Source organism: Mizuhopecten yessoensis, unplaced genomic scaffold (assembly GCF_002113885.1).
Source record: "Mizuhopecten yessoensis strain PY_sf001 unplaced genomic scaffold, ASM211388v2 scaffold4135, whole genome shotgun sequence".
Taxonomy (NCBI): Eukaryota; Metazoa; Mollusca; class Bivalvia; order Pectinida; family Pectinidae; genus Mizuhopecten; species Mizuhopecten yessoensis.
The window spans coordinates 242,523-256,460 of NW_018405393.1; positions in this window are offsets into that span (position 1 = coordinate 242,523).

Consider the following 13,938-nt stretch of genomic DNA (forward strand, 5'->3'; position numbering starts at 1 on the left):
CATTACACACATGGAGACACGTCCTTAAATGACATTCGCTGTTAATAGAACATTAAACAAAATAAAACAAAACCATTGTGGTGGAATATATAACAAGGGTAAGAAAATAATAGAAAAAATGTAATATAAAAAAATGATATTTTACATTATTTTTTTCCAACAATGTCGGATCCCAAGTTATATATTCCACCATAATATATAAACATATATTGATTGTATCTTATTTAACAAGTCAAATGTATAATGAAAGTATTTATCTTGTCTACCTCAGTGTACATACGCCCGTAATAAACAAGGTGATGCCTATATGTCTTTCGTTTTACAACAAGCTGCGCGTTTGTATCCCCTCGGCTGTTATCCTATTTCGTCTTTACATTCTGGAAATATTTGGTCAGAATTCTTCAGTTTTAGTCGCACTATGGTTGACAGACAATAAACAATAAACACCGACGTCATGCTTTATATCGGAGGTTTATTTCAATCAATCAAATCCACCAATCTATCGACATTGCTCGTCAACACATGAAATAAGTCTTTGACATATTTACATTGTACAAATACTACTTCAATTAATCTTTACAGTAATTTCGTTAGGATATTCTGACCGTGCGTTTGACAGGTTTTAAAGAGATCTAGAGGTTAACTAGAAACTGTTTTGTTTGTCCGCAGATATATATATGAAAGCCGCGATGTTTATTCAATTTCTGAAGCCACTCGAGATTTTTGTAGGACTATTTTTCAGAGAAAATCGTAGATGTAGCTAGGAATATATATATAGCTTTTATGACACTCACCATGTGAAGATCTTTTGGGTCAAACAGATGAACTCTTCCTACTGTGCCCTTTCTTTGAGGAGTTCAGCAATCACTTCCAGGATAGAATCAGCTCCATCAAACAAACTGTAGATTATATTATTAACATCACTGTGGACAACGATACCTTTGTCTAGGTTGCTGACATCCTGTTCGACGAAGAACCAATGACACAGCTCCATCAACAACCCGGGACGCGATGCAACGACCATCACAAAACTTACAAGGCCTGTAACCTGGATCTGCTTTCAGTATGTCTACTTAAGTAATATATTGAAGCACTGCTTTCTTTTCATTTCTTTGTATTTCTACTGATTATTTTACCATAGCTGTTGAATCTGCTGGGATCTATCGGTCCTTTCAGTTCCCAATGGTTAGCCATAGCCGGTTTTACATGGAATACTGGTTTAAATAAAATGTATCTGACATAGCAAAAAGTTGTAAATTTGTAATGTTAGTAAGAGTTTTACAAGCTCATTGCCTTTGTATTCTTTTGATGAAATTGTCATAAGTAAATGTAAAATGGCTTTCTGCATTCACATACACAATTGTCAAATAACTTCATTTCTTCTTATTTCTAGTCGGTATTTTGATTACCTCAATCTTGAACAAGTAATTGGCTGTCTCAAAGGTCACCTTGCAATCCTTCCTTCGAACAGGACATCCTACTGAAACGTTCTTTCTTTGAGACCATGAGGACATAGCCTCCGATAAGACGTGTAGACCGGTGCTTGTTTTGCTGGACTTAATGGCTGTTTTTGTTGTTATTGACCCTTTAATATTTTTCAACGTTAAGATTACTCTTATGGTGCGACTGGTGATGTTCTTTGCTTGACTGTGCCCTGTTGGAGTGAACTTCGACCTTGTGTCGTCAAAGAATCGACTACTGTAGATTACAAAATCCTTTATTTTGGTTGGTCGGTTTACTTTGTATTCTAGCGATGTTTCTACTCAACAAAGTGGTCGACTACTGATAGACTATCAGTCTCCGAGGTTGACCGTAACTTTGTAGCTGAAATTCATTCTGGCACGATGTATATGAATGCCGATTTAGAAATAAAAACAGCTGTTGTTGCAATGCAGTTAATAATTGGGTCACATTATAAAGAGTTCTAGAGGCACATGCGGTTCAGTAAATATTCACTTTGTTTAGCTTTCCTGCGTCAACAAACTGGATTTTTAAATAGTTCTTCCTCACTTCGTACTCTTACTGATTTATAGTACCACAAAAATGTTGAATACTAACCGATAAAAGAGATTTGTCGTCGCTATCATTGTAATTGTTGAAACATAATTCTATATGGTTATCAAACCACAAAACAGTTGGGACATCATATACGTTGGTAAACGCCAACATCCCTAAGCTTAAAACAGGAAAAGACCAACTAATTTGTTTTCCGCAATTGACAGCAAGCGCAAGCTCCCAAGCTGAAAGTCCGCACGAAGACTTTTGTGGCAGTCATAGATGTATAAAACACATAGAGGGCAGATAACTTCAATATTTTATAGAGAAACAGGTAAATGCTATATTATATAATCCTTTTAATTCCGTATCAAGACCATTAGATGTATGGTATCAATCATGTGATCACTACAGTCTCATTTGAAAATTTGGTTCATTCACTCGGTAAATCTCATTTAGATCAAGGTAATGTCTTGCTCAGTGATAAATCTGATTTACCGATTAGACGTCTGCAAAGAGTCAAGATCATTACAAAACATCACGTTAACCTTAATTGAAAGAAAGCACACTAACCAGTGATAGAGTCAGTCAGCACTTGTAAGATGACCCACCCACCCACCCATGCGATTACACCTTAAAATGTGTTTGTAGATATAGTATGCTAAAATTAAATTACACTGTTCGCACTGTTCTTCCAGTCATCATACAGCTGTTTCGTAGGTGATGTTTGGGAACAAAAAGTTGGTGATACAGAGGGGCAGGTGCGTAAAACCTTATCATTAATGAATCTAAAGATTTTGAGGAGTACTGGTAAATTTCAAATGACATCATCTGTTAAGTTTGTAATCATGAACTACGCCGTTACTCAAAAGAGATGATTATTGTAATGAAGGATACAGCAAACCTCGGAGACTAAACAAGTTGAACTTAACACTTACATGTGACCTGTACGAAACAGGCCGTAATGCATAACTTTGATATTTAAGCAATACACTGCGTAGTTGCTGCAGGTCTACTGGTACAAGTGTCACATACCGAAAGATTTGCGATATAATTCAAAATTTCCCATTGGTATCGGCAGGGCCTGGTCGGTAACTGGAACAGCCAGAGAGAAACAGCTGATCACGTGATGCCCTGTTTCACGCACAAAATCGAAAGATGAAACAAAGTTATCATATCTGCTTCATTTGGTTTTGATTGATAAAAATTTAAAATAATAGAATAATCATATTAAATAGGACTCCATTAAAGTGCCCGGGACCTTTTAAAAGAACTATAATCTTCGAGCGTGTAGCGCAATCATAGCAGAGGTACTTAGGCTATGTATACATACACTGCACATAGCAGTTGCAGTTATGCTCATATATAAGCTTTCTCATAGAAAGGATAAAGAAACAAATTACCACACCAATTAATACATGTGATTTACATTTATTAATATATGTGATTATCTCCCTTTACTTGTAATATAATATGTTATTTTTATTTTTACATATGTTTGTCGCAATAATAGCTCTCAAGAGCTAATGTTCCTTGTATACCTCAAAAGGATAACAGTCCATAGTTTTTATTATGTCACAAGAAAGCCAATTTTTTTCCCCTTAATTAAAGGAGGGTATTAAAACTCATCTGATTGCACACGCATTTCGGGTGTTTAATAAAGACGCCTTGTAAATATAATTTAGCCTTATACAGTATATTCACAGGAAGATCAACGCTATGCATGTCAATTCTATAGGGTCTATATATATGCCTTACACGCATGTAAGTCCGTACAATGATGATTTTACATGTATATACCGTATTAACGATTTTGGAAGTTATATAAAAAGCTGAATTAATGTTTTACATTTCTTATTCATGATTTATTTGGTTTAGCGATCGAAGTTTGGCACGACACACGTGACAAATTGTAAAGGACATGCTAGTATAATGACCGTTGCATATTGTCAGTGAAAAGTTGTCCATTATTTATTAACAAGTATTTGAATAATCATTGTATATTGTGAAGTGTTTACCTGACATTTAGAAAATATAATGCTGATAAATTTAAATGGACTGTTGAAAATTAAAAAAATATGCTTGGAAATAAACTCGGTTATCATACATGATAATGAATGTTGGTTATTTATGGAATGGTTTTCTAGTTTGCTGAGGTTATAAGGTGATATCTCGGTTGAGAACATAGCGATCTATTCAAGTTACACGTGTTAAACTGGATTTATTACCTCATAACCTGACCAAAATAGAAAAATTCTTATGAACAGAATTGTTTATGTTAAACAGATTTCATTTTCAAAACATAGTAACATGGATCGGTTCAATAATGGGGTTTTTTTATAACCAAATCTGTATGGATTGTTGTCGACGTCATCGAAACGTTTCATGTGAGACTTTGGCTTCCTGGAGTAAACATATCGAAAAACTCAAATTTCGTAATGAAGGAAAATAATAATAACAATATTTTTGGCAGGAAAAGTCATACACAACAAAGCTGATATCTATAATTTACGTTGTTTGCCTTACCCTGGGAAAGCCCATCAAAGCCATAAAAAGTGTATTTCCAATGGGATCCCCTCCTGCGCAATGTCAAGATTTCCTTGGAATATGGCCTAGTTCTTAATCTTGTGCTCAATCAAGTCGTAGGCTAACTTCAGTAATTGTGATTTCGCCTCAAAACAATATTTTGAATAGTGAAGCTAATGAAATATTAATTATTTGAACTAGATATTAGAGATGTGCAACCAAGACAGTTATTGTTTGATTTGGAATTGCAACCAATCACTTATTGAGGATATGGTCAAGCTGATCTAATAATATTGGAAGTATCAGATAAAGTGACACATCAATATTACCTTACTATATATGTATCGAAACATTGACTTGTAGCTTGTGTGTCTTGTCAGATCATATACTCCTGTCTCTTGTCGGATAAGGAATCCATTTTCTCTGCAGAATCGATCACAACCAATTTGGGTCTAGAACTTGTTTATAACTACAAATATAGCACAGCAGTCTTACTTTCAGATTCATTATTTGCTCTACACGTGTCAATGATCATGCTACAGAAAAAAACTTCTGTCAAATTTGCTAGTTATGTTGCAAAACATGTCCAGTAGACATCCCATAATACTTTGTGGGGTTACTGGGTATGTCTGGAGCACTGCCAAAGCTGATAGCGTTGCAAAATTACTTACACTGATTGGAAATATTTTGTTTCAACATTTGTGAATTGTAACAGACAAACAGAACAGGATACATATGTTTCAGAATAATCAGTAATGGGGTTATACATACCAATAATGTAAAATAACTGAATTCATTAAGTAAATCTCTTTAAAAAGCCGATCGATTAAGAATGGCTTAAAACATAGCCACCGGCGTTCATAACTGCCGTACAACTCATGCTAATTTTATGTTTAAATGTTAATTCTTATGTTTTTGTGATTTATATAAATGTCTTGTATTTTTTTCTGGCCCTATTTTCATAAAATACCAATAGCGGGAAAATTACCTTTTGTTATTGATGGGTTTTTTAGGCATCCTTCCCTTGCACTATCCTTCTTTTATCACCTTTTTCTACATGTTTTAGAACACTTAATATGCAAGACCACACACTTGTGTTTTTTTAACGAATCCGAAAGCACGATTTTTCTGCGCGGATGAATATATTCACGAGTCCGCGGAGTGCATAAGTGAATATATACTTCCGCGCAATAAATGAGTGCTTTCTGACTCGTTAGAAAAATACAAGTGTGTGGTCTTCCTTTTATCACATACCTTCCGTATTTGGTAGAGATCGATAGAAAGATTTTATAAACTTTGATATTTTTTGCAAATACCGGGAACTTTTCAGTCCGCCATGACAAGGGGATTCCTATAAAAAATGGTTCCGGCTAGTAGGTAAATACAACATTCCGTATTGCACATGTGCAATACAGAACGTTGTATTTCATGGTCTGAACATTTCTTGTTTTACTTTAACAAGATTCAACAGGTATGTGATAAAGATATGTATTGGCTTTATGTTGACCTTATACACCACAGATGAGGCCTAAGTAGACGTAATGGTCGTATGGTACAGTAAAGTTTTACTTTCTTTGACTTTTGGAATCGACACACTAGGTTTTTAAATAGGCGCTTCTTTCATATTTTTGTGATTCATGTAATGCTCTTTTGTAAATAAATTTTGCAACCGTATATCTGAGTTCTCAAGGCGAACAAAGAATCGAACATTGTCAAGGACAAGTCAAGTATAGCGGTTATTGGTTTAATATCAGAGTAAAATGACAAGGCTACTACAAGTAAAATTACATTGTGTATCATGGAGTGTAGGCGAGGCCAAGCCAAGTAAAGCAATTGCATTAGTATCGATGCATTTGGTCAAGAACCAGTCAAGTGTTGTTTAAGTAGCAAAGCATAATGTCAAGGGCCAGTTATTGTTAGAATATTGAAAAGGAAAAGTCAATTGCTGTTTTCGCAGCGTAGCATTTTGTAAGTTTGTAGTCAATGACTAGTCTTGTGCTGTTTCAGCGGCATAGCATATTGTCAAAGACAAGCCTAGTGTTATTTTAGCGGCATACCATATTGTCAACGACAAGCCTAGTGTTTTTTGCAGCATACCATATTGTCAACGAAAAGCCTAGTGTTATTTTAGCAGCATACCATATTGTCAAAGACAAGCCTAGTGTTTTTAGTAGCATACCATATTGTCAAAGACAAGCCTAGTGTTATTTTAGCGGCATAACATATTGTCAAAGACAAGCCTAGTGTTTTTAGCAGCATACCATATTGTCAACGACAAGCCTAGTGTTTTTAGCAGCATAGCATATTGTCAACGACAAGCCTAGTGTTATTTTAGCGGCATAGCATATTGTCAACGACAAGCCTAGTGTTTTTAGCAGCATACCATATTGTCAACGAAAAGCCTAGTGTTATTTTAGCGGCATACCATATTGTCAAAGACAAGCCTAGTGTTTTTAGCAGCATACCATATTGTCAAAGACAAGCCTAGTGTTATTTTAGCGGCATAACATATTGTCAAAGACAAGCCTAGTGTTTTTAGCAGCATACCATATTGTCAAAGACAAGCCTAGTGTTTTTAGCAGCATACCATATTGTCAACGACTAGCCTAGTGTTTTTAGCAGCATCGATGTAGCATATTGTCAAAGACATGTTTAGTGTTAATTTAGTAGCATATGTGATTAACAGTGAAACGTAAACAGTGATTGATGTATTGGCAGCATGCATATTGCAATTGTCAAATACACGTTTAATTCATTGACTGAAATAAAAACGCTAGGGCTATTTAATGACAATTGATTTTTCATTTCACAAAGATTTGAAAAAGGTTATCGATAACAAAGAAATTGGACCTTAATGTTTCGGTGAAATTCGATAGCTCGTCTCTGTCTCTTCGTGTGATGTTAGGGAATGTCTGCACGAACAGCTGTAAACCCAGTGAACGATTTCATTATGATTAAAGAGGAAATACAAATCAGTGTCAGGGATGACATGAATTTAAATGTCGCAAAAATAAGCTTTCTCTTTAATTGTCGCTGTTTGGTAATTTCTCGGTGGCGTATACATTACCAGGAAAAACAGAAAAACTCGTATCATTAGACGGAATGTTTTCATTGCGTCTAAATGCTTTTATCAGCAAATTGAACTAGTGTGTTTATCTATTATATAGTTTCTAAAACGCTTCCCGGGGGAGCACGCGCGCCACTCATCGTCAAGGCGGCCAATATAACAGGATGCTGGAATTTGCTTCACATGCGACTTCACCGTCATCAGGGGCTGTCATGGCGACCGATGGTTTGACAGATGAAGAAAGTGTTTCAGGGTTGTGTTGTATCATTTAGACAATCCCTGTATCAGGTCAGGGACCGGCACCAGCGCATGAATCACACGTGCTCCTCTTCCAATCGATTACGGACTCTGTCAGTCAAATTTTGTTTATTCCCTACGAAGCTTAATGTTATTAGATGTGCCACTACCGATGAAAACGCTCTCGAAACCCTCTATTGCCGCGTACGTGAGAGCGCTTGTAATGCCAGTAAGGACAAAGTAACTGAGACAGCAGAAATGTGACTCAGACTAACCGCTATCAAGGCGGTCATAATGACGCAACAAAAGGCGTTACGCAAATTAAAATCATGTCTTTTTGCTCTTTCTTGCACCCTGAGGAATTCCGATAATGGAGGCCATTTCATGTCAAACTGGTGCATGTCCCCCATCAATAAAATCGTCGAGAAAGAAGTAATTTGCTATAAAACCGACAATCTGTGAGTTATGGTTGGGATTATTTTTGGGAAAGACAAAAAAAAATCACCGATAAGATGTATTTCTTTTATGTCAAAACATGTAAGAATAATCAATTTATTTTGACTGAGTGACACTGAAAAACGTTTGTCTGACGATCTAGACGCGTGTGTGACATTGTTTGAGTTTAAATAAATAAATTCAAAGGATAATTGCGGTATATTTGACATTTGTGTTTCTTTCATTACAGCTTTATTATAAAAAAAGCATGTCGTGTTTTCCATGAGTAGGAGAAAACTTTCTCGACAAAAAGACAGATATTGATTATTTGCATAACAAAACTGTCAAAAAGACATAAGATATACATACATGTATTCTGTTCACGACATAAACATTTCAGCAAATGATTGAATATTTGAGTTTTTCATTGATCGTTAGATTATGACAACATTCAGTCTTTTGTCCTTAAAAGTGATGACGTCATACGTCATCCGGCTGTAGTTCGACAACCAAGTTGTGACGATGACGAATGAGTCCGACCCACCAATAGCTACTGGCGCGGCGAAGGAAGGCATCCCATCTAGCGCTAGACAATGAGATAAACATGTGTTCTTTGTTAAATAAATCCATATACAGTCATACACGCGCCAAAGACACCAGCATCATGCTCTCACATTTGTACGATCGCACTGTTCGCAAGAAAACGGCGTTACATGAAATAACGAACAGATATATTCACGTTAACGTTGTACGGCTTCTCGATAAACTCATCGACCTTGAATTTGAAAGCATACGGCCAATAACAATGATTCGTGCATGTTTTCGAATCGGAAACGGTTTGGATTTTTCCGTCAAATTGTAAGGACCAAACATGTTGTGACGTCAAAATCAAACCCGTCGCTAGACGGAAATGCCCAGATTTTGTTTGTTTGTTACACACTACTCGATAAAACAGTTTAAATGCGTCATAAACCAAACAAGGGTTCACAGATTGATACAATATGGATTTTTTTCGTTTCAAAGAAACTATTTCATGTTTCCATGTGGCTTCTTCGGTTCATGAAAATGTGTTTTACCAAATGGCGGAACATTCTTTTTTAAGAAACAAGATAATATTTTCTATGGCTGGCCTTTCCGTCCGTCGACAAAATTCAATCAGAAACTGTTCGACATTTTCCGTTTAATATGCGATTTTGACATAACGACATGATTGGTTCCCGATTACACCGATAGTGTGACGGAAAGTCCCGAACGGTTTCCGATTGGAAAACATTTACGTGTAATACTTCTGTGTAGTTGTTGTGTTTTCATAACAAAAGTTTGAGTTGGCAGGTTTAGAAGCTTAACACTCGGAATTCGTAAATAGTTATAGCTTTCTTAACACTTTATTGACTACCGGATAAAGTAAGGAGTTTGACCAGAATCATTCTGGTACGCTAACTCTATATATATTCAATGATAAACTGATAAACAGCCGATTTCTTCTAAAAGTGCCTTCTGAGTGACCCCCCCCCCCCCTACCCCGCGTAAAATCTAGTTTCTACCATTGATAGGTCATCTTACACTTGATTTTCCAGTCATTTATTATTTTTCTAAATCTACAGACAAATGTAATGATCACTCGAAATAGTCCAACATACAAAACCTGATGACGTCAACTGTGACGTTATAGAATGATAATCACACCTTAGCCAGTGAAGCCGTAGTAATAATAACCTGAAGAGTCTATATTCTGTCAAGACTACTGACCGGATATGATGTAATACGAGAGTCTATAAGTCCCTTTACATCAAGAGTTCCTAATGAACGGGTATGCTATTTCTGTGGTGCATGGGTTGTCTTGACACATGTACCGGTTTTCAATCGTTTCCCGCGTGGCTATGAACGTATTGTGTGGATGGGTCGGTTAGACAACCGTGTGATCCTGTATAAGCGTATTGGGTGTTGTTATGTGAGAGTAAAGCGTGACCCTGTTTGACCTTATTGTCGATAGTTCGGTAAGACTACAGTGTGGCTCTAAATGACCATATTGTTGATGGATTAATAAGTCCAGAAGAGCTCAATGTGGTATTTGTAACAGAGTGGTTTCCCCTATCGACTCTTAATTTACAACTTCGACAGGCTACCTACCCCGTTATTCACTATTAAGGTCATTACATACTCACCTCAACACTGTTTGTATTAACTTAAAATATTGCTGCCAATGTAGTGATATAATGTTTTCTGGACTTGCAACATTACTGCCATTCGGACGATATCGGGTCAAACACGGCCAATGTGAGCCAAAACGCCATTACTTAAAACTGGTTTGGTTTGGTTTAATTTTGTTTAACGTCCTATTAACAGCTAAGGTAATTTAAGGACGTGCCTCCATGTGTGTAGTGTATGCGTGCTTGCGTGTGAGTATGCAGGAGACAGGATATGTTGGTGTGATTGCCTCCTTGTGATAGCGTGGATCTAATGCCGACTTTATAGTGCTATCTCACTGAAATACCATACCGAAGGCACCCAGCACAGCATTCCGCCCGGTCACTTTATACTGACAACGGGTGAACCAGTTTTACTTAAATCGGTCCAATCGAAGACATGTGTTGCCATTCAAAACATTTCTAGATATGTTTAGACTGGATTACCTACCTTAGTACCACTTCTCTCCGTTAGGCTGCGCTCTATGATGCTTTTGCATTTTCGAATCAAAGCCTAGCAGATAGTAGAAAAATTACGACAGGCAACCCAGTCTACATAAATGTTTCGGATGACAAGAGGTATTTTCGATTAGCGCTTTTCGCCAAAGTTTGGCCCAGATAGGCGGAGTTTGTCCCGTTATTTTATCGAGCTGTCAGTGCAGGGAAGTCGTACTGCTGAGTTTTTGATAGAGTTAATTCATAGCAAAAGTTTCATCTCTCACCTAATTCTAAATTTACACACTTATTGATATGAGATACATCGGCCTTGTAACCCGACGATACGGAATTAGCTGATTAAAAGTCCCTTGCAAAATGATCTAGTAATGTATCTACAATATGTAATAGAGGAACCTATCGGGACATGCCTTAATTCGAAACTCCAAACTAACAGGATATATTCTGAATACGATACTATAGCTGCAATACCATCTGTGATATGCGGGCTATATTCTCTAATGCTATTTTTTCACGTAAACATCTGCCGATTTCCATGATAAGCTATTACTTTAAAATCTGTCTGCAAACAGTTGCCAAGCAACGAAATCGACAATCACTAAGCCACACAGAATAAAATACAGAAAGATAAATTAATCTCTGTCTAGATGTAGTTACCATCATACCTATTAAACAAAACTACAGTCACACACACACACACACCATGAAATTTAACTGTAGTCACTTATACACTTCATAAATATAACTATGGTCAGATACACACCTACTAAATATAACTGTAGTCAATTACACACCTTCTAAATATAACTGTAGTCACTTATACACTTCATAAATAAAACTGTAGTCACATACACATCTACCCGATATAACTGTAGTCACATACACACCTATTAAATACAACTGTAGTCACACACACACCTACTAAATATAACTGAAGTCACATACACGCGTATTTAATATAGTTTTAGTCACATACACACCTACAATATATAACTGTAATCCCATACCTACCTACCAGATAAAGCAATAGTCACATACATGCCTACTAAATATAACTGCACTCAATATATACAAACTAAATATAACTTTCGTAAAATACAAACCTAATGAATATAACAGTAGTCACATACTCACCAACTACATATAACTTTAGTCAAATACAAACCTTATAAATATAGCTGTAGTCACCTATACACACCTTTTAGATATGACTGTAGTCACATATACACCAACGTAATATAACTGTAGTCACATATACACCAACTTAATATTACTGTAGTCACATACACATCTACCCGATATAACTGTAGTCACTTACACACCTATTTAATACAACTCTAGTGAAATACACACCTACGAAATATAACTGTAGTCAAATACATACCTAGCAAATATAACTGTAGTCACAACCACACCTAGTAAATATAACTGTAGTCACATACTCACCTATTAAATACAACTGTAGTCACATACTCACCTAGCAAATAAAACTGCAGTCATATATTCAACTACTAAATATAACTGTAGTCACAAACACACCGACTAAATATAATTGTAGTCACATACACACCAACTAAATATAGCTGTAGTCACATATACACAAACTAAATATAATTATAATCACATACACACTTACTAAATATAACTGTTGTAACATACACACCTAGTAAACATAATTGTAGTCACATACACACCAATTAAATATAGCTGTAGTCACATATACACAAACTAAATATAATTGTAGTCACATACACACCAACTAAATATAACTGTAGTCACATACACACCAACTATATATAACTGTAGTCACATACACACCAACTAAATATAAATGTAGTCACATACAAACCTACTAAATATAACTGTAGTCACATACTCACCTAGTAAATATAAATGTAGTCAGATACACACCTAGTAAATATAATTGTAGTCACATACACACCAATTAAATATAGCTGTAGTCACATATACACAAACTAAATATAATTGTATTCACATACACTTACTAAATATAACTGTTGTAACATACACACCGACTAAATATAATTGTAGTCACATACACACCAACTAAATATAGCTGTAGTCACATATACACAAACTAAATATAATTGTATTCACATACACTTACTAAATATAACTGTAGTCACATACACACCTACTAAATATAACTGTAGTCACAAAAACAACTACTGAATATAACTGTAGTCACATACACTCCTACTGAATATAACTGTAGTCACATACACACCAACCAGATATAACTGTAGTCACATACACACCTACTAAATATAACTGTAGTCACAAACACACCTACTATATATAACTGTAGTCACATACACACCTACTAAATATAACTGTAGTCACATACACACCTACTATATATAATTGTAGTCACTTACACACCAACTATATATAACTGTAGTCACATACACACCAACTATATATAAATGTAGTCACATACACTCCTACTGAATATAACTGTAGTCACATACACACCAACTATATATAACTGTAGTCACATACACTCCTACTGAATATAAATGTAGTCACATACACACCAACTATATATAACTGTAGTCACATACAAACCTACTAAATATAACTGTAGTCACATACAGACTTACTAAATATAACTGTAGTCACATACACACCTAGTAAATATAACTGTAGTCACTTACACACCAACCAGATATAACTGTAGTCATATACAAACCTACTAAATATAACTGTAGTCACATACAGACTTACTAAATATAACTGTAGTCACATAAACACCTAGTAAATATAACTGTAGTCACATACACACCAACCAGATATAACTGTAGCCATATACAAACCTACCTACCTACCAGATAAAGCAATAGTCACATACATGCCTACTAAATATAACCGTAGTCACATACACACCAACCAGATATAACTGTAGTCACATACACACTTACTAAATATAACTGTAGTAACATTCACTCCTACTAAATATAACTGTAGTCACATACACACCAACTATATATAACTGTAGTCACATACACACCTACT